A 24615-nucleotide genomic window follows, 5' to 3' on the forward strand; every position below is an offset into this window, starting at 1 on the left:
GCGGATCCCAACTCCAGTGTCACGATCTTGCCCGAGCCTGGACCAGCTCTGTGACTCAGCAGACAGCGGACTTCAACCCGCTGTCTGCTGAAAACGGGTCACAGGAGTGCAAAATGAACTGCACTGACAAGTACAGCCAAAGAAGCTTTGGTTGTACTTCTCCTTTAATTGTAGTGATATCTAATTAAGAATTAAACTTTGTATAATTGCATGGAAATATTGAGGTTGAACAATAATCTATCATTTAATAAGATACACTAATGCCGCATACACACGATCGTAATTCTCGTCGGAAAAAGCTATGATGGTTTTTCCGACGGAATTTCACTCAAACTTGGCTTGCATGCACACGGTCACAGAAAAATTTGCGGAACTTTCGACCGTCAAGAACACAGTGACGTACAACACTACGACAAGCCAAGAAAATTAAATTCAATGCTTCCGAGCATGCGTCTAATTGTTTCCGAGCATGCGTAGGAATTTTGCGCGTCAGAATTGCTACAGACAATTGGGATTTCTGATCGAAACTTTTTCCGTTGGAAAAATTGAGAACATGCTCTCAATCTTTTGCTGGCGGAAATTCGGCCTGCAAAATTCCGATGGAGCCTATACACGATCGCATTTTCCAATGAAAAGCTCTCATTGGTCTTTTGCTGGCCGAATTTCCAGTCGTGTGTACGCTCCATAAGAGACACACTGTGGAGTTGTGCAGATTTTTTCATTTTATATTTAACTGATACCAAGAATTTTAAGATCACATGGAATTGAGGAAAAAAGAATTGGAAATATTATTATCATGTGTGACCATTAAACATTTATAGTGAAGTCACGTGTTTCCCTTTGTCCTCTTCTTTTCCTTGTAAAATTTGTTTTTAGACATCATGGTAATGCTTAATCTCTGTGCTAATAAAATATATAGGTTTTTTTATGACTTTGTGAAACCGGAAAATTCCTGTTTAACGTGCCTTTATAGTTCTATTTAGATGTATTTATCTAACTTTCACAATTCCAAGAAACAAGTAAAACAATCCGTGAACTAACGACACCATCCAATAGACGCCAGAGCTATTGTTTCAAGCCCAACTCCAGCCAAACCTTTTTAATACTGGATTAAAGGGGTTGTAAAGGTTTGTTTTTTATTTTCTAAATAGGTTCCTTTAAGCTAGTGCATTGTTGGTTCACTTACCTTTTCCTTCGATTTCCCTTCTAAATGTTTTATTTCTTTGTTTTATTTGCCTGAATTTCTCACTTCCTGTTCCTCCTCAGTAAGCTGTTCTGGCTGACTAAACACCGCTTGGATGATGGTGTGAAGTTTACTGAGGAGAAACAGGAAGTGAGAAATTCAGACAAAGAAAAAAAACATTTAGAAGGGAAATCGAAGGAAAAAGGTAAGTGAACCAACAATGCACTAGCTTAAATGAACCTATTTAGAAAATAAAAAACTAACCCCTTTAAGCTAGGTTGAGTTGGACCCTTTGTTGGGTTTTTGTTACTATCTGTGTCTCTGTTGGTCAGATTTTCACTCACTTCTTGTCAAGACGGGAAGTCAATGGGAATCTGTCCAATGGGAAGAGGGACAAAAGGGAAAAAAAAAAAACGTATTTAAGGAGCGTGAGAATTGTTAGAACTTCTGACAATGTTTCTATTTCAGTGCCTCCCTGTCCCGGTGACAACTACATCCTTTATTTCTTGTCACTGAGACCGGAAAGGGAAAATCTCCCTTGATGGGGCCACAGATACAGTAGAAATAAAAACTTGTAAGAAATTAAAACATTTTTGCGCTCTGTTTGGCCAAAACGATTCTGTTCGTTAGAATGTCGATCTGTGACATCCACTGTGCCTTGTGCCCTAAAGGGTAACTTGTCGCATCCAATATCCTTTTACTGCTGTCTATATAAAGGTTCAACCAATGAAAAAAAGGGCATTTTCCTACATTGATAGTAATCCAAAGGTAACCTGCACCTGTTATCTAGTAACACAAGATGAAGCCATTGTATTCTCTAAGGTCCCACAAAAGCACATCTGCCTCTTTATTATTATTATACAGGATTTATATAGCGCCAACAGTTTACACAGCGCTTTACAAATGAATATAAAAGGGAGACAATAAAGTTATAATACAATAAAATACAAGAGGATTAAGAAGGCCCTGCTCAGAAGAGCTTACAATCGAATAGGGTGGGGCAGGTGGTACAAAAGGTTGTAACTGTGAGGTATGAGCTGATGGAAGTGGTAAAAGATTAGTTAGAGACATGATAGGCTTTCCTGAAGAGATGAGTTTTCAGGAATTGCCTGAAGGTAGCAAGAGTAGGGGGTAGCCGGACAGGTGGCAGTAATGAGTTCCAGAGGATGGGGGAAGCTCTGGAGAATTCCTGGAGACGAGCATGGGAGGAGGAGATGAGAGCTTGAGAGTAGAAGGTCTTGAGAAGAGCGGAGAGGACGATTTGGGTGATATTTGGAGACAAGATTGGTGATGTAGCTCGGAGCAGAGTTTTGTGAATGGCTTTGTATGCTGTGGTTAGTATTTTGACTTTAATTTGCTGGGTGATTGGGAGCCAGTGTAGGGATTGGAGGAGAACCTCTTGTCTTTACACTCTGTTTGGGCTGATTAAGAATCCAGCTCACATCACCAAATCCCAGGCTCCAATGGGTGAAGAGGACGGGTACACATTAAAGGTAGTCTACAATGGGAATGAGTCAATTTCATTTCAACTGTTTTTGTTTTTTCAGTTTATAGGCCATCAGCGTGTGTGGACTTTAACCAACGCACAAATGTACCTGTGGAGATCGGATGTTTTGTGCTGCGAGCCTCCTCATTGTGCGCTCCCAGCACACTGACCCAGCTGCCATTGATCTCTTGCTCCATCCTGTTAGGCAACCAACAGAATGGACTCTCAATCTTGTGATCACTGTGAGAGCCAATCACAGCAATCATCTGATCAGATTTAGGACACCACCTCCACCTCTTTGTGTTAGGCCTTATGTACAAGTATATACCAGGGTTTCTCAAGCAGGGTTCCATGGAACTCTAGGGTTCCTCCAGAGGTTGCTCAGGGTGCCTTGAGCAATGAGCAATTTCTGCCTCTCAGATCAAGTTCCCACTGACACCATTGATCTTTTTGGCTATCTAGCTAGGTTTGTTTTACAAATAAACAAACAAGACATGACACTGGAAGGACTTCTAAAGTACTGTGGTTGACCTAAAGGCATACAATATAAGGGGTAATTAACATCAATGAGTCATTTCCCTGTGTATTGCCCTACTGAAGACTGTGGGCAACTGTCTTTAGCTAAGTCTTTACCATGTTGTCCATGTTTCAACAGATGTGTCACAATGGGTGTTATTTACTGCACTTGCTCCTGGGACAGCCAAGCAACTAACCATTTCAGAAGAAGGTTATGATTGACACCCGTGGCACGTGACATGGGCTCACCCAAGGTGTGGAGTCACAAGTGAAAATTTGGTCTTCTCCAGTGCAACTCGCAAGGAGTGGATGATTCGCTGTCCCTAGTGGGCCATGGGCTACTTTGATGGACATGGGCACCACGTCATGGCCCTCAGGATATCCCCACCAAAGAGGCCAAAGAAGAAGTGTGGAGACAGGGTAACTATAGAGTGGAAAGGCAGAACCCAAGCAGAGGCCAAGGCAGATGACAGGCAAGAGATTGTCTAGTTCAAGGGTTCCAAGCTTTTTATACAAAGAGCCAGTTTACTGTCCTTTGGACTTTAAGGTGGGGGGGGGGGGGGCGGATTGTGGTCAGTGGGGGAGGAAAATGTTCCGGCATCAGTAGGAGTAAACAATTCCTCAGGTTTAGTAGTTAGTAGGAGTAAAAAAATTACATCGCGCCTGTGGTCAGTAGGAGGAGGAATAGTGCCCCTGTCATTGCTATTAGGAGGAATAGTGTTCCATCATTGATATCAGTGGTAGGAATAGTGCCCCATTGTTGGTATCAGTGAGAGGAATGGTGCCGTGCCCCATCATTGATATCCATGGGAGGAATAATGCCCTATTGTTGGTATTAGTAATAGGAATCGTGTCCCATCATTGGTATCGATGGTAGGAATAGTGCCTGATTGTTGGTATTAGTGGAAGAAATAGTGCTCCATGGTTGGTATTAATGGAAGAAATAGTGCTCCATGGTTGGTATTAGTGGAAGAAATAGTGCTCCATGGTTGGTACTGTATTAGTGGGAGGAATAGTGCCCCATCATTGATATCAGTGGGATGAATAGTGCCCCATTGTTGGTATCAGTGGGAGCAATAGTGTCCCATCATTGGTGTCAGTGGGAGGAATAGTGGCCCATCATTGATACCCGTGGGAGGAATAATGCACTATTGTTGGTATTAGTAATAGGAATCGTGCCATATCATTGATATCAGTGGGAGGGATTGTGCCCCATTGTTGGTATTAGTGGGAGCAATAGAGCCCCATCATTGGTATCAGTGGGAGGAAAAGTGTCCCATTGTTGGTATTAGTGGAAAGAATAGTGCCCCATCATTAGTGTCAGTAGAAGGAATAGTGTTTTATCATTGGGATCAGTGGGAGGAATAGTGCCTTATCATTGGTATTAGTCAAATGAACAGGTAACCCATGGTTGGTGTCAGTAACAGAAATTATGCCCCACTGTTGGTGTCAGTGAGAGGAACAGTGCCTTGTATCAATGGGAATAATAGTGCCCCAAGAGTCAGATAAAGGCTAGCTGTGGGCCGCAGTTTGGAGACCACTGGTCTAGGCATAAGTTGAGGCAGATGGCAGGCAAGAGCACATTAAGAATGGGCAGAGTCAACAATGGGGCAGCAAGGAGAAAGACAGAGCAGTAATCTCACACACACTAGATAGCTGGCAAAAAGACAAAGCACCGGCCACCATATGGGAAATATTCTCCGAGGCCCGTGTGCACGCTCAGCTTCAGGGACAAAGAGTGCCAAGCGCACACGTGCCAACATGCACACACACCTGTGCTTACCATAGTGAAATTGCCACAGATACACCACACAGGGGCAGGACAGACCAGGCCCCAGAATGAGCAGACACTGACCCTGGGGGGTAATGTAAATGTTGCAGTGGCAGCCGCTGGGGTTAAGTTACTAATACCGGAGAGTGCAAAATCTGGTGCAGTTGTGCATGGTAGCCAATCAGCTTCATAGTTCATAGTTAGTAAGGTTGAATAAAGACACCAGTCCATCCAGTTCAACCTGAGTGAGTGTCTACAATTGTCCCTACCCCTGTACATTGCACACTCACATCGGTCCCTACCCTCAAGGAGCTTCTAGCTTCAGCTTGTTCAATTAAACTTTGACAAAAAAAAAACCTGGAAGCTGATTGGTTTCTATGCACAGGTGCAGCTGATTTCGCACCCTCCAGGTTTAATAAACCAACCCCTGTATGTCTTTACCAGCACAGTACAGATTGATGTTCTTATTTACAAATGCGCTGATCACTCTCACATGCACCGATAAAAGAGTGACATTTCCCCCATACAAATCCAATTGCTGCAATTTAATCCTCTGACGGTGCAGCAGCTCAGATCTTCCCCAGACAGGACACAGACCCCATATTACTTGTCATCTCGAATGGTAGGAAGGTGATAATTAATCCTTAGAAGCAACTGGGAAAAGAACAGCTTGGGGTGGCTCAAAGCCATTAAATTATACTGTCACTGGCATTGTTGATTAGTTATTTCCTGTGCCTTGCCTGCTGGGAACTCCTCCAGATTATTAACCCTCTGCTACTCCATTACCGAGTCCACCGCCGCCTCTCGCACGCGTTTAATAAGCCATACAGGAGCAACCAGGGGAATTAAACTATGCCCCCAACCCACAGCATGCATGCTTTGTTGAGAGACCATCAGAGGACCAGCAAGCCGATTAAACGGAATAAGCGTTTTATTTTTTTTTATTGTCAGCCTAGGAAACTGTACGCCGCTTTCTCAGCGACTTCTTCTTTGCTGCGCGATCCCTGAGCTGCTGGAAGTCCCGCCGAAGCGTTATTATGGGAACAAATCTAATTGATACGGGGCAGTTATATTTTATTGCATCGTCGCAATGAAAGGAGTAAAGATGTCACGGGCTCGGGATGAAAATGAATTACTTTGAATCTTCTGCATGAGATTTAAAAGGGAACTATAATCGCTTTTATGTCTCCTTTTTTTTTTTTTACGAAAAGCAAGATCGGCTTAATGCAAAGAAAATGTCATCATTGTGTGTTAACACCAAAGCCAGAACCAAAAAATAAAAGGTTGTGAGCCTAAAGCTGACCTCCAGCTTCCCTTTAGTCTTGCAGGTGTAGCCATGGCCCGACCTCTAGAGCAGTGTTGGCGAACCTCGGCACCCCAGATGTTTTGGAACTACATTTCCCATGGTGCTCATCTACACTGCAGAGTGCATGAGCATCATGGGAAATGTAGTTCCAAAACATCTGGGGTGCCAAAGTTCACCATCACTGCTCTAGAGGCCTAATGGGTGACCTCCAATATCAGGGAGAGCTGACATCCTTCTTCACAGTGTGCATTACTAGCAGGGCCGGACTTACCATTGGGCTTGACTGGGCTCAAGCCCATGGGCCCCGTCCAATAGGGGGCCCCACCGAGATGCATAGCCGAGTGTACTCGGCTCGGCTCCGCTCACAGTCACTCCCAGTCCCGCCCTATGATGGACATAACACAGGGACTGGGCGTAACTGTGAGCCAAGCCGAGTACACTCAGCTACTCTTGGCTCCGCTCAGGACTGCGGGAGGACCCGAGAGCCGCTGTAACTACATATTCGGTGACCCATCGCAGTTTGCTACGGAAGTGATGTTCCGTCACCGCCATCTTGCTACACCCCACACTCGTCCACAGTAAGGATACACTAAGAAGGGGTAAAGCGGACATGTTGTTACACCCACCAGAGTTTTGCATTTTACACGTATTTATAACATTAAAGTTTGTATAAAGTGAAATACAGGACTTACAACTCCATCTGACTACTTAGATGTTGAATTTTAAAAGCAGCGAACTTCTGTCAGATTAGCAAACCTGTGACTAGCCCTTGTTGGACTGCGCTCTCCCATGCAGCTGCCACTGGCTGACATGGGGGGGGGGGGGTTACATGATCGGACCATAGCAAGCTGAGAACAGGTAAGTATATACATCTTCTTACACAGGTTAGTCAGTATAGGTGTTGGGTGGGGCATTTTTAAGAATAGGCTTATTCTGATGTTCTACTTTAAAGTATTACTAAACCCAGGACCCTGCATTCACTATATCTGGATCACCCACAGTACACAGAACATGGAAATGCAATAGTTTTAGTAAATATAAACTGCTAAAATACCTTTTCTCATCAGCAGTATATAGCAGTCTTGTGACTTCTATCAGTGTCTGGTTAAAGCTTGTAGGAGGAGTTTTCATTCTCTTCTGACTGTCCTATGAGGCTGCAGGACCCCTGACCCTCTGTCTGGACAGTACTGATTGGCCCTGTGCTGATCACATGCACCCTCCCAAGAAACCTCTCTAGCAATACAGACCAAACCACCCCTCCCAACATTTTGAGACGGGACTATGGGCAGGGGCGGACTGACAACTCATAGGGCCCTCGGGCAATAGGAGATTATGGGGCCCCCAGGCAATCAGAGATTATAGGGCCACACAGTATACACAAACACACACACACACAGTATACAATCACACAGTATACACAGACATGTTTCTATTGGCTGAGAAGGTACTGGAGAGGCGGGGCAGCTATAATCTCAGGATTTTTAGACCAAAGGGATGTCGGTAAGGGACATTTCAGAGACAGATGTAAAAAAAAAAAACACACATTTTTACATACTGTCCCTGGTTTTACTGAGGCTGGCAACCCTGATGGGGCCCCCTAGTGGCATGGGGCCCTCAGGCAGTGCCCGAGTGGCCCAATGGTCAGTCCGCCCCTGACTGGGGGACACCTACTAACAAATGTATGTAGGCAGAGGACACGCCCCCCTGCCACACCCCCTTAAAGGAGCATTAAATAAAAAAGGTTAATTAAATCCACAAGGGCTTTTTTTTTTTTTTACCACTACTATTCCTTTATATTGGCTTTTAAAATGTACAAATGCAGCGATTTAGAAAATGGATGAAAGGTTTAGCACCTGGAAACACTTATTTAAAGATAAAAAGTGTATTTTATATACAACTATATAGATCAGAGCAAAATGAGGGACAGATGTGGAGGAATGAGGGACAGAGGGGACATTGCTCCAAATCAGGGACAGTCCCCCGAAAATCAAGGACAGTTGGGAGCTATGCACCAAACTGAGCATGTGCAGTGTGCCCCCAAGGCTCTGTTGTATCAGGAGATGGATTGGGGACAGTGGAAGAAGGGGAGGATCAGAGAAGGCAGGATCAAACAGCTTTTATTACACAATGCAGAGGATTAACCCCTTAGGTTCCACAGTGAGTATACCAAGCACGCTTTACTGAATATACAGACTGGTTTTTACTGTTGTGGGTTAAGGATCACACTGTACAACCTTTCAGGTCAGGAGTGGCCAGTTTCTGGATGCCATCGCAGGGTGTTGTGTTTGGAAAATGGGTTTGAGCATATTTAGCGATCTCTGCCCTGATCCCTTAAAGAGGCCCCACCCTGCCCTGTAACGTCCAATTAAATTCCATTCCTGCTGGAACGCCCGCTGACCTTTGACATCGCACGCCAGCGATTGCTTTGACAGATTAATATCTGCCTGTGCAAATACATTCAAGGGAATGGGTCCAAATAATGGCTCTGAGTCACCTGGGTGTGCAAACACCGCCGTCTATTAGCATGTTTACAGAGCTTTTTACTTAAAGAGGAACTGCAGTCTGCTCACGTAATTTGTAATAAAAACATCTTTTACCATTCTGAAGCTTCCCTCCAACCACTTTCCATTTTATTTTATATATACTGGGATTCTAGACTTGCCAAATATGCTGCAGAAATCTCCCTCCAGTCTGAGTCTGGCTGCAGCCATTTTAACTGTGGGCAGCTGAAGCTGCTGCCTGTTCACTTCCTGGATTTACACAGAGGCACAGCAGCTCTCTTTGGCCCTCTTATGACTCACCAACCCCTCCCTTCCTGGCAAACTCTCACAAGAGAGAGAGAGAGAGAGAGCTATGGATGATGTCATATGCCTAGGCTAATGACTAGGCAAGAAACAGGAAGGGGGCTGTATAAGGGATTTACTGGCAGAAAAAAACAAGGTTTTACTATCCAAAGTTAAAACAACAACAAGGGCAGAAGATATCGATGGAAAGTTGAAAAAATGACTAAAGTTCTACTTTAACGTATAACTAAAGGCAAAAGTTTTTTTTTTTTTTTTTTTTAGTTTTGGATAGAGTGGAGAGGGATTAGACCCCCTGTCAGGTTTTTATTGCCATCTGTGCTCTCCGTTAAGGAGATTCACCTTCTCTATTTGTCCTGTTTACCATTATCATTGAAAGTAAAAGAAAAAATCCCAAATTTTGGGTTGTCCCCAGAAAAGTAATAGTAGGGAAATCTTCCAATGGGGACACTAGTTCTGGTGACCTGGGGGGTCCCCAAGGAACTTTCTTAATTTGCAGGGATTTCTTCTCACTTCCTGTTCGGCTATGGGACAGGACGTGAAGGGAAATCTCTGCATTGGGACACAGATGGCAAAAAAAAAAAAAAAATATCTAAGAGGGGTTATAACCCTCCCTTACTCTATCCAAAAAAAAAAAAAACACAGCATGAGTTAAGTGATCTGATCCCGCAGTTTCCATGAGAGGACCCGAAAACAAAACACTGAAAAAAAAAACAGCAGGTTGGGAAGGCAGGAGCTGCGTTTTTAAAAGGGTAAAACTAACTCAGCTCTGGAAGGTTTTACCCCCTTCATGACCAGGCCATTTTTTTTTTTTGCTATTCAGCACTGTGTTACTTTAACTGGTAATTGTGCAGTCATGCAACACCGTACTCAAATTAAATTTATATCAGTTTTTTTTTTTTTTTTACACAAATAGAGCTTTCTTTTGGTGGTATTTGATCATAATGATATAATAAAATATTTACAAAAATGTGAGGGGTGTACTGTGTATATATATATATATATATATATATATATATATATATATATATATATATATATATTATATATACACTACCGTTCAAAAGTTTGGGGTCACCCAAACAATTTTGTGTTTTCCATGAAAAGTCACACTTATTCACCACCATACGTTGTGAAATGAATAGAAAATAGAGTCAAGACATTGACAAGGTTAGAAATAATGATTTGTATTTGAAATAACATTGTTTTTACATCAAACTTTGCTTTCGTCAAAGAATCCTCCTTTTGCAGCAATTACAGCATTGCACACCTTTGGCATTCTAGCTGTTAATTTATTGAGGTAAGCTGGAGAAATTGCACCCCACGCTTCTAGAAGCAGCTCCCACAAGTTGGATTGGTTGGATGGGCACTTCTGGCGTACCATACGGTCAAGCTGCTCCCACAACAGCTCAATGGGGTTCAGATCTGGTGACTGTGCTGGCCACTCCATTACCGATAGAATACCAGCTGCCTGCTTCTGCTGTAAATAGTTCTTGCACAATTTGGAGGTGTGTTTAGGGTCATTGTCCTGTTGTAGGATGAAATTGGCTCCAATCAAGCGCTGTCCACTGGGTATGGCATGTCCTTGCAAAATGGAGTGATAGCCTTCCTTATTCATTTATTTAATGAAGATGCCAGTTGGGGACCTGTGAGGCGTCTGTTTCTCAAACTAGAGACTCTAATGTGCTTATCTTCTTGCTTAGTTGTGCAACGCGGCCTCCCACTTCTTTTTCTACTCTGGTTAGAGCCTGTTTGTGCTGTCCTCTGAAGGGAGTAGTACACACCGTTGTAGGAAATCTTCAATTTCTTTGCAATTTCTTGCATGGAATAGCCTTCATTTCTAAGAACAAGAATAGACTGTCGAGTTTCAGATGAAAGTTCTCTTTTTCTGGCCATTTTGAGCGTTTAATTGACCCCACAAATGTGATGCTCCAGAAACTCAATCTGCTCACAGGAAGGTCAGTTTTGTAGCTTCTGGAAGGAGCTAGACTGTTTTTAGATGTGTGAACATGATTGCACAAGGGTTTGCTAATCATCAATTAGCCTTCTGAGCCAATGAGCAAACACATTGTACCATTAGAACACTGGAGTGATAGTTGCTGGAAATGGGCCTCTATACACCTATGTAGATATTGCACCAAAAACTAGACATTTGCAGTTAGAATAGTCATTTACCACATTAGCAATGTATAGAGTATATTTGTTTAAAGTTAGGACTAGTTTAAAGTTAGCTTCATTGAAAAGTACAGTGCTTTTCCTTCAAAAATAAGGACATTTCAATGTGACCCCAAACTTTTGAACGGTAGTGTATATATATACAGTACACCCCTCACATTTTTGTAAATATTTTATTATATCATTATATTAACACTGAAGAAATGACACTTTGTCTACAATGTAAAGTAGTGAGTGTACAGCTTGTATAACTGTACATTTTCTGTCCCCTCAAAATAACTCAACACACAGCCATTAATGTCTAAACCGCTGGCAACAAAAGTCAGTACACCCCTAAGTGAAAATGTCCAAATTGGACTTTAAATTTAAACTTTAGGCCCAATTTGGACACGATAGCAACCTGAGAAGTTGGCGGCGCTGTGATACTGTGAAAATGCGCGTGCGTGAGAATGGGCGGTGCATGCTGGTCGCTCAGCTGCACTGTATCCCGGAACATTATGCTTGTAGGCTTCCCATGCCCACAAGCAATATGGGAACGGCCTGGAAGCAATTTTTTAAGTTGATTTTTTTATATTAAACCGGACATCGGGGGACACATTTTTCTAAAGATGTGAGTGTTAAATTAACCTTAACCTTAAAGCGGTGTTCCGCTTAAAAAAAAAAAAATTTAAAGTCAGCAGCTGCAGTATTTGTAGCTAATGACTTTAATTATTATTTTTTTTTAAGCGGAACACTTACCTGTCCCAGGGTCCAGAGATGCGGGAGATCGAAGCCCCGCTTGTCTCCCCCTCTGCTCTGTGGCACCGGCATTTTAACTGTGGGCACCCGGCTGTGCCTTCACAGCCTGGCACCCACTGCGCAATGCGTGAGCCGCGCCGTGCGCTGTGACTGCCCGCGCAATCATCTGGGACCTGTCACGTGTACCAGATGATTGGCAAGAGGGAGGGGAGAGAGGCGATCTGCCTTCCTGCGCTGAGGGAAGTGACGTCAGGAGCCCAGGCGCCAAAGGAGGGAGACTACAAGGGACCCCCTAGCAACAAGCATTTAGAGGTGAGTAAAAAAAAAAAAATTCTCCAAATTTTTTTATTTTTTATTTTTTTAAGCACAGTAATAATTTTTTTTTTTGGGGGATATAACTCCACTTTAAGAAATCATGTTTTGCATTGGAACATATATTTTCAGTAATTTTGTTGGGGATATGGGGATCTAAAGCCACGCATCTGCAAAAATTAGGCTTTATATTGTATTTGTGCTAATATATTTTCAAATATCTTGATGCACTAATTTTTGTGTTCTTTTCTAGTTATATACATCTTGAGTATTTATTCTTTTATATACTCAGATTCAAAGCATTCTGTGTCCTTTTCCTGAGGAAGCCCTGCGGGTGAAACATGTTGAAAAAATGGGAACAGAATGACCTAGTTATTTGAATGCTGGAATCTCTGTTTTTTCTGCAATGGGTTATATGTATAGGCCTATGATAACAGATATGATTGCAGGTATCATATATGTTCTTTTTTAAATTTGTGTCAATAAATACTTTATTGTTATTTTATTATGGTACTATGTGATTTTTCTATTTCGGTATCCTTAAAGTCCCGTATCTCCAAGTTTCTTCTATGCTTTTTCCACTTTAACCACTTAAGCCCCGGACCAATTTGCAGCCAAAGGACTAAGCCCCTTTTTGCGATTCGGCACTGCGTCACTTTAACTGACAATTGCGCGGTCGCGCAACGTTGCTCCCAAACAAAATTGGCGTCCTTTTTTCCCCCATAAATAGAGCTTTCTTTTGGTGGTATTTGATCACCTCTGCGGTTTTTATTTTTTGCGATATAAACAAAAATAGAGCGACAATTTTGAAAAAAATGCAATATTTTTTACTTTTTGCTATAATAAATATCCCCAAAAAATATATATATAAAAAAAAAATTTCCTCAGTTTAGGCCAATACATTGCTCGTGCGCGGTCGTGCGACGTTGCTCCCAAATAAAATTGGCGTCCTTTTTTCCACACAAATAGAGCTTTCTTTTGGTGGTATTTGATCCCCTCTGCGGTTTTTATTTTTTGCGCTATAAATCAAAATAGAGAACTTTTTGCTATAATAAATATCCCCAAAAAATATATATATAAAAAAAAATTTTCCTCAGTTTAGGCCGATACGTATTCTTCTAAATATTTTTGGTAAAAAAAATCGCAATAAGTGATTATTAATTGGTTTGCGCAAAAGTTATAGCGTTTACAAAATAGGGGATAGTTTTATAGCATTTTTATTCATATATTTTTTTTACTAGTAATAGTGGCGATCGCCGATTTTTTTATTGTGACTGCGACATTATGGCGGACACATCGGACATTTTTGACACATTTTTGGGACCATTGTCATTTATACTGCAATCAGTGCTATTTAACCACTTTCAGACCGGACCAATTTGCTGGTCAAAGACCAGACCACTTTTTGCGATTCGGCACTGCGTCGCTTTAACTGACAATTGCGCGGTCGTGCGACGTGGCTCCCAAACAAAATTAACGTCCTTTTTTTCCCACAAATAGAGCTTTCTTTTGGTGGTATTTGATCACCCCTGCGGTTTTTATGTTTTGCGCTATAAACAAAAATAGAGCGATAATTTTGAAAAAAACGCATTATTTTTTACTTTTTGTAATAATAAATATCCCCCAAAAATATATAAAAAAACATTTTTTTCCCTCAGTTTAGGCCGATACGTATTCTTCTACATATTTTTGGTAAAAAAAATCGCAATAAGCGATTATTGATTGGTTTGCGCAAAAGTTATAGCGTTTACAAAATAGGGATAGTTTTATAGCATTTTTATTAATAATTTTTTATTATTTTTTTTTTTACTAGTAATGGCGGCGATATGTGCGATTTTTATTGTGACTGCGACATTGTGGGGGACCCATCGGACATTTTTGACACATTTTTGGGACCATTGTCATTTATACAGTAATCACTGCTATATAAATGCAGTGATTCCTGTGTAAATGACACTGGCAGTGAAAGGGTTAACCAGTGGGTGGCAGTGTAGGGGTTAAGTGTTCCTAGTGGTGTGTTACTAACTGTGGGGGGGTTGGGCTTTCATTTAGTGTACACTGATCTCTGCTCCAATCACATGGAGCAGAGATCAGCGTCACTAGTTGCTAGGCAGAATGGAAAAATGTTGTTTATACAGCATTTCCTCCATTCGGCCGCTCCGTGAGACGATCGCGGAGATGCCCGCGGCGATCGAGTCCGCGGGTCCCGCGACCGGACTCACGGGGGTCCGACCAGCGCGGGAGCGCGCCGCCGGCGGCGCGCTCCCGATGGCACGGCGACAACGAATATTGGACGTACATGTACGCCAATATGCCTGCCCGTGCCATTCTGTCGACGTACATCGTCGTGCGCTGGTCGGGAAGTGGTTAAATGCACTGATTCCTGTGTAAATGACACTGGCAGTGAAGGAGTTAACCACTAGGGGGCAGTGTAGGTGTTATGTATGACGTTATGTGTTTTTTTTTTTTATTGTAGGGGGCGTGGCCTGGCATGTGACGTCACTGATCGTCCTTCCATATAAAAGGGAACAGACGATCGGTGACAGCCACACAGGGAACACAGACCTCTCCTCGTTCTTCAGCTCTGTGACCTGATCGCGGGACACCAGCGGCGATCGAGTCCGCTGGTCCCACGGCCACGGTCACGGAGCTCAGGACCGGGTCAGGAGTGCACTGCTGGCGGCGCGCTCCCGAACCCATGGCTGGGCACTTAAAAAGCAACGTACAGGTACGTGCTTGTGCCCAGCTGTTCCATTCTGCCAACGTACATCGACATGAGGCGGTCCTTAAAGAGGGATTCCACCTACAAAAAAAATATTAAAAGCCAGCAGCTATAAATACTACAGCTACTGACTTTTAATAAATGGACACTCACCTGTCCCGGGTTCCAGCGATGCCGGCAGCCGAGGCCGATCGATCGATCGGCCCTCGGCTGCTGCCGCCACCATTCTAGGTGAGGGAATCAGGAAGTGAAGCGAATCGGGTTCACTTCCCGGTTCCCTACTGCGCATGCGCGAGTCGCACAGCGCAATAGGAATTGTCCGCGCTGTCTCTGAGACCCATGTGTGTCCCAGCAGACAGCGCGGCAGGACAGGAAATGGCGTAGACTCCCACGGGAGTCTATGCCCGGAAGTGGGTGTAAATACCATCTTTGACAGATATCTCCACCCCCCTCCCCCCCTGAAAGGTGCCAATTGTGACACTGGAGGGGGGGAGGGTTCCGATCAGCGGAGGTTCCACTTTAGGGTGGAATCCCGCTTTAAGTGGTTAACAATTGTTTTTTTTAAAGAAAAAATGACATGTCGTTGGAACTCCACTTTAACCTTAAACTACGTAGAGGGTTCTTTACTGTAAGAGCGGCAAGGATGTGGAATTCCCTTCCACAGGCGGTGGACTCAGCGGGGAGCATTGATAAGTTGAAGAAACTATTAGATAAGCACCTGAACGACCGCAACATACAGGGATATACAATGTAATACTGACATATAATCACACACATAGGTTGGACTTGATGGACTTGTGTCTTTTCAACCTCACCTACTATGTAACTAAGTAACTATATGTTTTACCAGGAACTTTTATTTCTTTAAAAGGCGAAAGGAACACAACACAACTGAACAGTAAATAATATCAATAATTAATGGTATTATTGAACAAATGCGGCTGCAATCATTTCTTCCTCACCTCAATGTTCTTTATCCCCGTGTACAATGCTCCGGTGCGGCGTGCGCTCTGCTCCGCGTGCCATGCTGTCTTATTAGCGCTCTGATTAACGTATCTCTGTGTAACAAATGCCGTATTCTCTAGAGATCAGATTTTAATGCTTCCCAGTTCCCCGCTCCGCTGTCTAATGCCTTCTGTCTTCTTGATTAAGACTTAACTCGATTGCGGAAAATGGCTATTAAACGCCATCATCAAGTCGCGCAAAATTACCCCCGTACACATGAAGATGAGAGGCCATATAATTGGCTACATTCATAATGACTGCGCGGCGTTTGTAGATGGTACTTCTGGGATGAAGCGTAGGAGAAAAATAATACCTGCCGCTGCGGTAGGCGGCCAGGGACCGCCAAGCCTGGTAACCCCCCCCCCCCTTGAGTGCAGCTTTCTTAACCACTTCAATACCGGGCACTTTCGCCCCTTTTCCTACCCAGGCCAATTTTTCAGCTTTCGGCGCTGTGACACTTTGAATAACAACTGCGTAGTCATGCCACACTGTACCCATATGACATTTTTATCTTTTTTTTTTCACCCAAATAGAGCTTTCTTTTGGTGGTATTTAATCGCCGCTGTTTTTTTTTTTTTTTTGCTAAATAAACAAAAGAAGGCCGAAAATGTACAATTTAAAAAAAAAAAAAAAGTTTTTCATAAATTTAGGCCAAAATGTATTCTGCTACATTTTAAAAAAAAGGAGAGCAACAGTATTTGGGACTTTAAATGAGGTATACATGGGAGCCGTTCAAAACCCCTCCTCCATCCCGGGTTCAATATATCTAATAAAAAGGGGAGCAACAGAGCAGGACTTTAAATGAGGCACATGGAAGCTAGAAAATCCAATTAGATAAAAAAACAGATTTTAATAAATTCAAATAGTCATGTATTGCACCTATTATTACACATAATCATAAATTAATATTATAGAATTTCATCAAAATGTACATTCCAACAAGGACTTGATAGTACATGCATAGGAATCTTCACATTGAATAAATACCAGTTATCTATAGATATGTGGCACTCTAAAGTGTCACCTAAGAATAAATAAAAACAAAAATAGGGATAAATCAAAATGGAACGTTCATTCTTTGTTATAAGATGTGTGCACAGCATGGAAGTTGACAGCTCTACGCGTTTCGTGACTTTAATATCACTCATCAGGAGCAAAACCATGATGGTAACCTATAAATAGAGAGAACAGCCATGTTTGGAAATGTCTAAGGAAAGGGGAGGACAAATATACAATGTGGAGAGACCCACATGCACACTTGATCCATAAACTTGCATATATACCTGCGCAGAGATGGTGCGGAACACCGGTAATCAGGCCAGCCAAAGATGCCACAAATAGAGCTTTCTTTTGGTGGTATTTAATCGCCGCTGTTTTTTTTTTTTTTTTTTGCTAAATAAACAAAAGAAGGCCGAAAATGTACAATTTAAAAAAAAAAAAAAAATAGTTTTTCATAAATTTAGGCCAAAATGTATTCTGCTACATTTATTTGGTGAAAATAACGAGTAACATGACACTGGGGAGGGAAAATGACTAATTGGGCCCAATTTGGACATTTTCACGTAGGGGTGTACTCACTTTTGTTTATATTGATATTAATGGCTGTGTGTTGAGTTATTTTGAGGGACCAGAAAATTTACACTGTTCTACAAGCTGTACACTCACTACTTTACATTGTAGCAAAGTGTCATTTCTTCAGTGTTGTCACATGAAAAGATAGAATCAAATATTCACAAAAATGTGAGGGGTGTACTCACCTAAATATACTATATTGCTCTGGCCACAGTATGCAAAAAATAAAGAATAAATCATGAAAAAAGAAAAGCATATATTATAAAAATAAAATAAAAAATAAGAATAAAAAAAAATATATATATATATATATATATATATATATATATATATATATTTTTTTTTTATTCTTATTTTTTTTTATATGTATATTTTTTCTTATACACTCTCCTTGCCAGAATGTACAAACAAAGGTGGGCGGAAACACCCAACAATCCCAACAGGGTGGCAACGGGCTTTGGAACGGGCATAAGCTCTTTGCCATACCAGCCATCTCAGTTCTCACCCTCTATGAAGTTTTGGTTGTTTTCACCCACCTTCGTGTGTCTCCCCCACCTTTACTCCTTCAAGCTCCATAGAGTTCAGCTTTAAATCGCTATTAAACCCAAAAGCACTTATTATATTGCAGCTTACCAATTCTTAGATGTGATGGCCGTATTCGTCTTCCTTTTTTTTAACCACTTGCTTACCGGGCACTTAAACCCCCTTCCTGCCCAGACCAATTCTTAGCTTTCAGCGCTGTCACACCTCGAATGACAATTGCGCGGTCGTGCTACATTGTATCCAAATGACATTTTTATCATTTTTTTCACACAAATGGAGCTTTCTTTTGGTGGTATTTAGTCACCATTTGGGTTTTTATTTATTGCTAAATAAACAAAAAAAATACAGAAATTTCTGAAATAAAAAACAAACATGTTTCATAGTTTGTTATAAAATTTTGCAAAGAGGTAATTTTTCTCCTTCATTGATATTCGTAGAAGAGTCGGCACCGATGAGGTAGGGGGGCACTGATAGATGTCACTTATGGGCACTGGTAGGTGGCACTGATGGGCACTGGTAGGTGGCATTAATAGGCACAAATGATGATGAGGCACTGATTGGTGACATTTATAGAAGGCACTGTGGGCACTGATAGGTGACACTGTGGGCACTGATGGGTGGCACCGTGGGCACTCGTAGGTGGCACTGATGGGCACTGGTAGATGGCATTGATAGGCAGCATTGGTGATGAGTCACTGATTGGTGACATTTATAGGAGGCACCATGGGCACTGATAGGTGACACTGTGGGCACTGATGGGTGGCACTGTGGGCACTCGTAGGTGGCACTGATGGGCACTGGTAGATGGCATTGATAGGCAGCGTTGGCGATGAGGCACTGATTGGTGACATTTATAGGAGGCACCATGGGCACTGATAGGTGACACTGTGGGCACTGATAGGTGACACTGTGGGCACTGATGGGTGGCACTGTGGGCACTCGTAGGTGGCACTGATGGGCACTGGTAGATGGCATTGATAGGCAGCGTTGGCGATGAGGCACTGATTGGTGACATTTATAGAAGGCACCATGGGCACTGATAGGTGACACTGTGGGCACTGATGGGTGGCACTGTGGGCACTGATGGGTGGCGCTGGTGGGCACTGGTAGGCGGCACTGTTGTGCACTGGTTGTGCACTGGCAGGTGGCACAGAAGCCTCTGTAGAGGCTCTTCCCGATCGGGACTGATGTCCCTCTCACACCCGCCAGTGATCGACTTTTTGTTTCTCCTCACACTACCAGCGTGAAGAGAAAAAATTAGCCGATTACCGGCTCTGTTTGCATCACATGATCAGCCGTCATTGGCTGACAGCTGATCACGCGGTAAGGGGATCGACCCCTTACTCCGATCTGTGATATAGACTCGCTGATCACAGAGCGCGCCGCGTGTGCCCTGCAGGGGCCGCGCAGGCCGCTCGAGCACAGGACGTCTATTGCCTCCCGGCAAAGTAGGTCCGCGCTGTAGCCGCCATTCGGCCATATCGTAGACGGGAAGAGGTTAGAGTATAACTAAAGGCAAAACTTTTTTTGTTGTTGTTTTAGAACCCCTGTCAGTTTTTATTGCTGTCTGTGCTCCCCCCCCCCCTTAAGAAGATTCACTCTCCCTATTTGTCTTGTCATCGAAAGTGAAAGTAAAAGAAAACCCCAAATTTTTGAAAAGTAATAGAGGGGAAATCTTCCAATGGAGACACTAGGTCTGGTGATCTGGGGGGTCCCCGAGAAATTCCTTTAATTTGCAGGTATTTCCTATCACTTCCTGTTTGGCTATGGAACAGGAAGTGAAGGGAAATCTCCACAATGGGACACAGATAAAAAAAACAAAAATCTGACAGGGGCTATAACCCTCCCTTACTCTATCCAAAATATTTTTTTCTTTTTTTTTTTTGCCTATATTTCTACTTTAAGCTTTCTTTCTTTTATTCTAACCTGGTGATCCTGTTAGCAAGTCTGTTTTTCAACAGAACAAGCTGCTCTGCAGATTTAGCAGTTAGAGTAGACACGTGCGGTTGGTTACGTTCTGAATTAAAATTCGGACAAATTTTCGTTACTCGGAAATTCGGATGTATCTGAATTAGAATAGTACCGAATTTAAAACGAATCCGAAATAACGAATTTCAAATTTGGACGAAATTTGAATTTGTTTTTCGAATACTTTTCAAATTTGAAAACTTTTCGAATTCAAATAGTTTTCCAAATTCCAAAGAGAATAAAATAGAATAGAAAATAAAGAAATTGAATATTAAAAAAAAAAAAAAAACATATTTTTTCTATTCTCTTCCTTTAGTCTCTATTCTATTTTCCTGGTGCCTCCATGGCAGCATACCTGTGACAAGCTCCGCCTTGGCTCCTCCCTCAGGACTAGTGAATATTATAAAAGAAAAGGTTAGTACAGCCCCCGCATTCTCCTTTTTTTCCTCATACCTCATGGCAGTGAATCCTGGTCGGCGTCCTTACCTTCTGCATTCGGCAGCGTCCGTCCGGGTTCAAGCCTCTCCCGGACGCAGTTCCTTCTCTTGGGCAGCTAAATGCGCTTATAAGGTTGGAAGTCCCTTCTGTAGGATCTTTTGGGACAAGCAGTTTGTCTCTTAAGTAAGAGCTTTATCTGCAAATTGATCAGGCACCAGCTCATTCATGGTAACGGAGGCAGCAGCTATTTCTACATTTCTTTGTTTTTTCCCCTTCTCTCTTTTCTTCCTTCCTTTCCTTTCCCTTTTTTTAGGTTTTATATCTTTATCTTTTCCCTTTTCTCTTTCCTCTCTCTTTTGCTCTCTTCCCCTCCCCAACCTTCCATTTCTTTCTTTGTTTCTTTTCTTTTGACCTCCCATTTGTTGGTTTCTCTCAGACAATCTCCCTCTTAGCCCCTGTCGCCATTCCCGGCTCCATAGGAGCCGCGCGCGCTCAGCGCCGGCGTTTTATTTAACTTTCGGCGTTCCCCGCCGTGCTCTGCGGATGCGCCGGCGGCGTGAGGCTTCTAGCTTACTGGTCCGCCGATCGGCGCATGCGCAGTGGATTCGGAGGCCGCGGCGGCCATCTTTGATAAGGGCACAGTGACGTCTGTGCCCTCAAAATCTCAAAGACAGGATAGAGGCGTGCCCTGCCTCTCCTGTTCTACTGTTTATCTCCCTGATGGCCTCAGTGGAACGCCTGTGGCTGCAGGGAGAACTGCAACTCTGAGTTTAAAAAAAAAAAAAAAAGAGAAGATGGATTAATTAATTAAATAGTATAAAATTAAATAAACATTAAATTATTAAATAAAATTAATAAAAAATAATTAAATAAATTATTTTATTTACAAAAAAAATAATAATAATAATAATTAAATAAGTTATTTTATTTACAAAAATAAATAAATAAATAAATAAAAAATTTTAAATATATATATAATTTAAATCCCCCCCCCCCCAAAAAAAAAAAAAAAAAAAAAAAAAAGGACAGGAGGACAAAATGTAGATTTAGACGTATTTTAGATGTATTTATTAAAGTCCCTTTTTTCCAGTCAAGGACACGGTTGGTTGATTTTTCTCCTCTAAAACTCTTTTCTTAGCTGCTGCTTCTGCTAATCCGTCTAGTATGAGCCATTCGCCACCCGCACAAGATCCTACTCTACACCTGAGGTAAGGACCTACGTCCAGGTAAGTTGATACACTTTAAAAAAAAAAAAAAAAAAGAGTGCACTCAGGCTGGTACTTTATGTATTTCAGTCCTGTACGCCAGAAGATGTCTAAGAGGACCTCAAGGCGACATGAAGGCGATGATGACTCTAGTCACAGCAGAGACAGGTCGTCCTGGCATGGGGATTATAGAAGTGGCAGAAAGCATCGGCCAAAAAGGCGCCATCACTCATGCTCCCCGAGACCTAGATCTCCAAGATGTCAGGCATGTGGAGCTGCCCCACTTTCAGACAAACTGATCTGTTTGAGATTGCCTCAGGGACGATGCAGCTGAAGGTCTGCAAATGGCGGACCTACTTAAGAAAGCAGTAAAGGACTCCCTTGCGGAATTGGTAGCCACAATGATGACGCAACAACCAGCGTCTCCTCCTCAGGAGCAAACGGCTGAGGCTGAGGCTTCCATCCCGGGGATGTCCACAAGTGGAATTTTTCGTCTGTCGCCGGCATCCTCCTCTAAACATCAGGAAGAGAATGCCATCTCAGAGGAATCATCTGATGACCTAGATGCCTCTGGCTTTGCTTTCGCTATGGTCCAGCCTTATGTACAGGCAGCTAAACAAGCGATCGGCTGGGAGAGACCAACACAAAGGTTTAAGAAGTCTAAATCGTACTTCCCCTTTCTCAAACGTCAGATCTCCGTTTTTTCCTCTCATGGACGAGATCAGGGATGTGATTGAGGAAGAGTGGGAAAAGACAGAGAAAATGTTCTCTATTAATCGGTTGGGAAAGTTATTCCCTCTCTCATAGCCTGATTCCGCAATGCTGGAGGGTTCTCCAGTGGTCGATGCAGCAGTGGTAAGGTTGGCAAAGAATGTCACATTGCCCCCGGAAGACTCAACTTCTTTAAGACTCCAGATGGCAGACAACGCCTGTAAACCTGTCATAGCCCTGACATCAGTGTCCAATGCGCTACGCGTCTGGACAGATAATATAGAGTCAGCAGTCCAACAGGACATCCCAGAGGAGGATATAATCAAGGCCTTGGATGAGCTGAAGTTCTCAGCAGACTTTATTGGTGAAGCCGTCATCGATTCAATTCGTTGCTCCGCAAGGGCAATGCTCCACACAGTTATGGCCAAATGGGCTTTGTGGCTGAAACCGTGGGCAGCAGATATCGCCTCCAAACAGAACTGGTGCAAGATACCATTTGATGGTGAAGCCTTGTTTGGGGGAAAAAAACTGGACAAGGACATCTCTCGAGTCACTGGTGGAAAATCAGGCCTGCTACCCCAAGACAGGTGATCTAGGTGCTCCAGGACAATCGCACCTATATTCCAATACTCCAAGAATAAGGATTACCGATAGTCCAGGCAGGGAAAAGGCTTCAGGCATAATTGGGAAAGCACACAGTCCACGTTCCTCAAAACCCGAAGACAGAGACCAATGCCTAACCCACAGGATTCTACTATATCCTTTCGACGCCTGGCCAGCCCAAGCGATTCCTGTGTGGGCCAAGCTGAAACACTTCTCAAAGATCTGGGAGCAAAAGTGCAGGGATTCTTGGGTAGTCTCCACAGTCAAATATGGCCATTTTGGGCCGTTCCTAGACAAACCTCCCAAGGTCCTCTTCTCCCTGACAAGGGTGTCAAGGTTCCCCCCTAAAAAACGGAAGTGCTACAGCAATCTCTTCTCTCCTTGCAGTAACAGCAAGCGGTAGTTCCAGTGCCTCCATCAGAGAGATTTTCGGGTTTTTACTCAACCCTGTTTCCAGTCCCCAAGAGAAATGGAGGGTGGAGACCCGTGATAGACCTAAAAAGTCTAAATCGTTATTTCTTCCTAGTAAGATTCAAAATGGAGTCACTACGAACGATTATTTGTGTAGACCAATCAGGGGGCTGGATGTTGTCAATAGACTTGCAGGACGCTTACCTGCATATACCCAAACTCCCTCCTTTCCAGAAGTATCTGAGATTGGCGGTGGGGCAGGTACATCTCTAATTCCAGAGTCTTCCATTGGGCCTCTGCGCATCGCCAAGAGTCTTCACAAAGACCCCAATTGCCATCATAGCCCCTCTGAGAGAATTGGGGCTTCGGGTATGCCACTACTTGGACGACCTTCTACTGCTGGCAAAAGACTGTGGAACAGGTGGTATCTATCCCAACCCATACACTTGACGACCTTGATGCTCAGGAGTCTGCATTGGTAGATGAAGAAACAGACACTTCTGAAATCACGCCGTTAGGGCATGTCGACTGGATCACAGTTAATACCAATGCCAGTGCAGCAGGTTGGGGAGCACACTGCAACCGGATCTCAGTGCAGCGTAGATGGTCCTTCCATACAACAGGCCTGGTGTCGAATGTCCTGCAGGTCAGAGCGGCCTACCTTGCGTTACTAGCCCTAAGGTTCGAGATTACAGGGAAACCTGTTCTCCTCCGAATGGACAACAGGGCTGCGGTATCCTATGTACACCGGCAAGGGGGGACACGCAGCAGGTCCCTCCTGAAGGAGGTGGAACCCATAATACTCTGGGCAGAAAGGAATCTAAAGGACCTGAGGGCAGTTTATCTGCCCGGCCATCTCAACTTGAGGGCCGACCGCCTTTCCCGCAAGTTTGCGGATGCCAACGAATGGTCTCTACACCCGGAGATTTTCGACTGGATAGTGAACCAGTGGGGTCCCCTCGAGATAGACCTATTTGCAACAGCACTCAATACCAAGCTTCCAAGGTGCATCTCAAGGCTTCCTCAACCCCAAGCGGAGGTATTAGATGCCCTCTCAGCCCCCTGGGCATGCAATCGGGCCTATGCCTTCCCTCCACGGCCTTTCATTCCAAGATTCCTGTCAAGGCTTATGATTATGAAACCTTGACA

Source organism: Lithobates pipiens, unplaced genomic scaffold (assembly GCF_037356315.1).
Source record: "Lithobates pipiens isolate NorthernLeopardFrog02 unplaced genomic scaffold, aLitPip1_a1.2 Scaffold_23, whole genome shotgun sequence".
Taxonomy (NCBI): domain Eukaryota; kingdom Metazoa; phylum Chordata; class Amphibia; order Anura; family Ranidae; genus Lithobates; species Lithobates pipiens.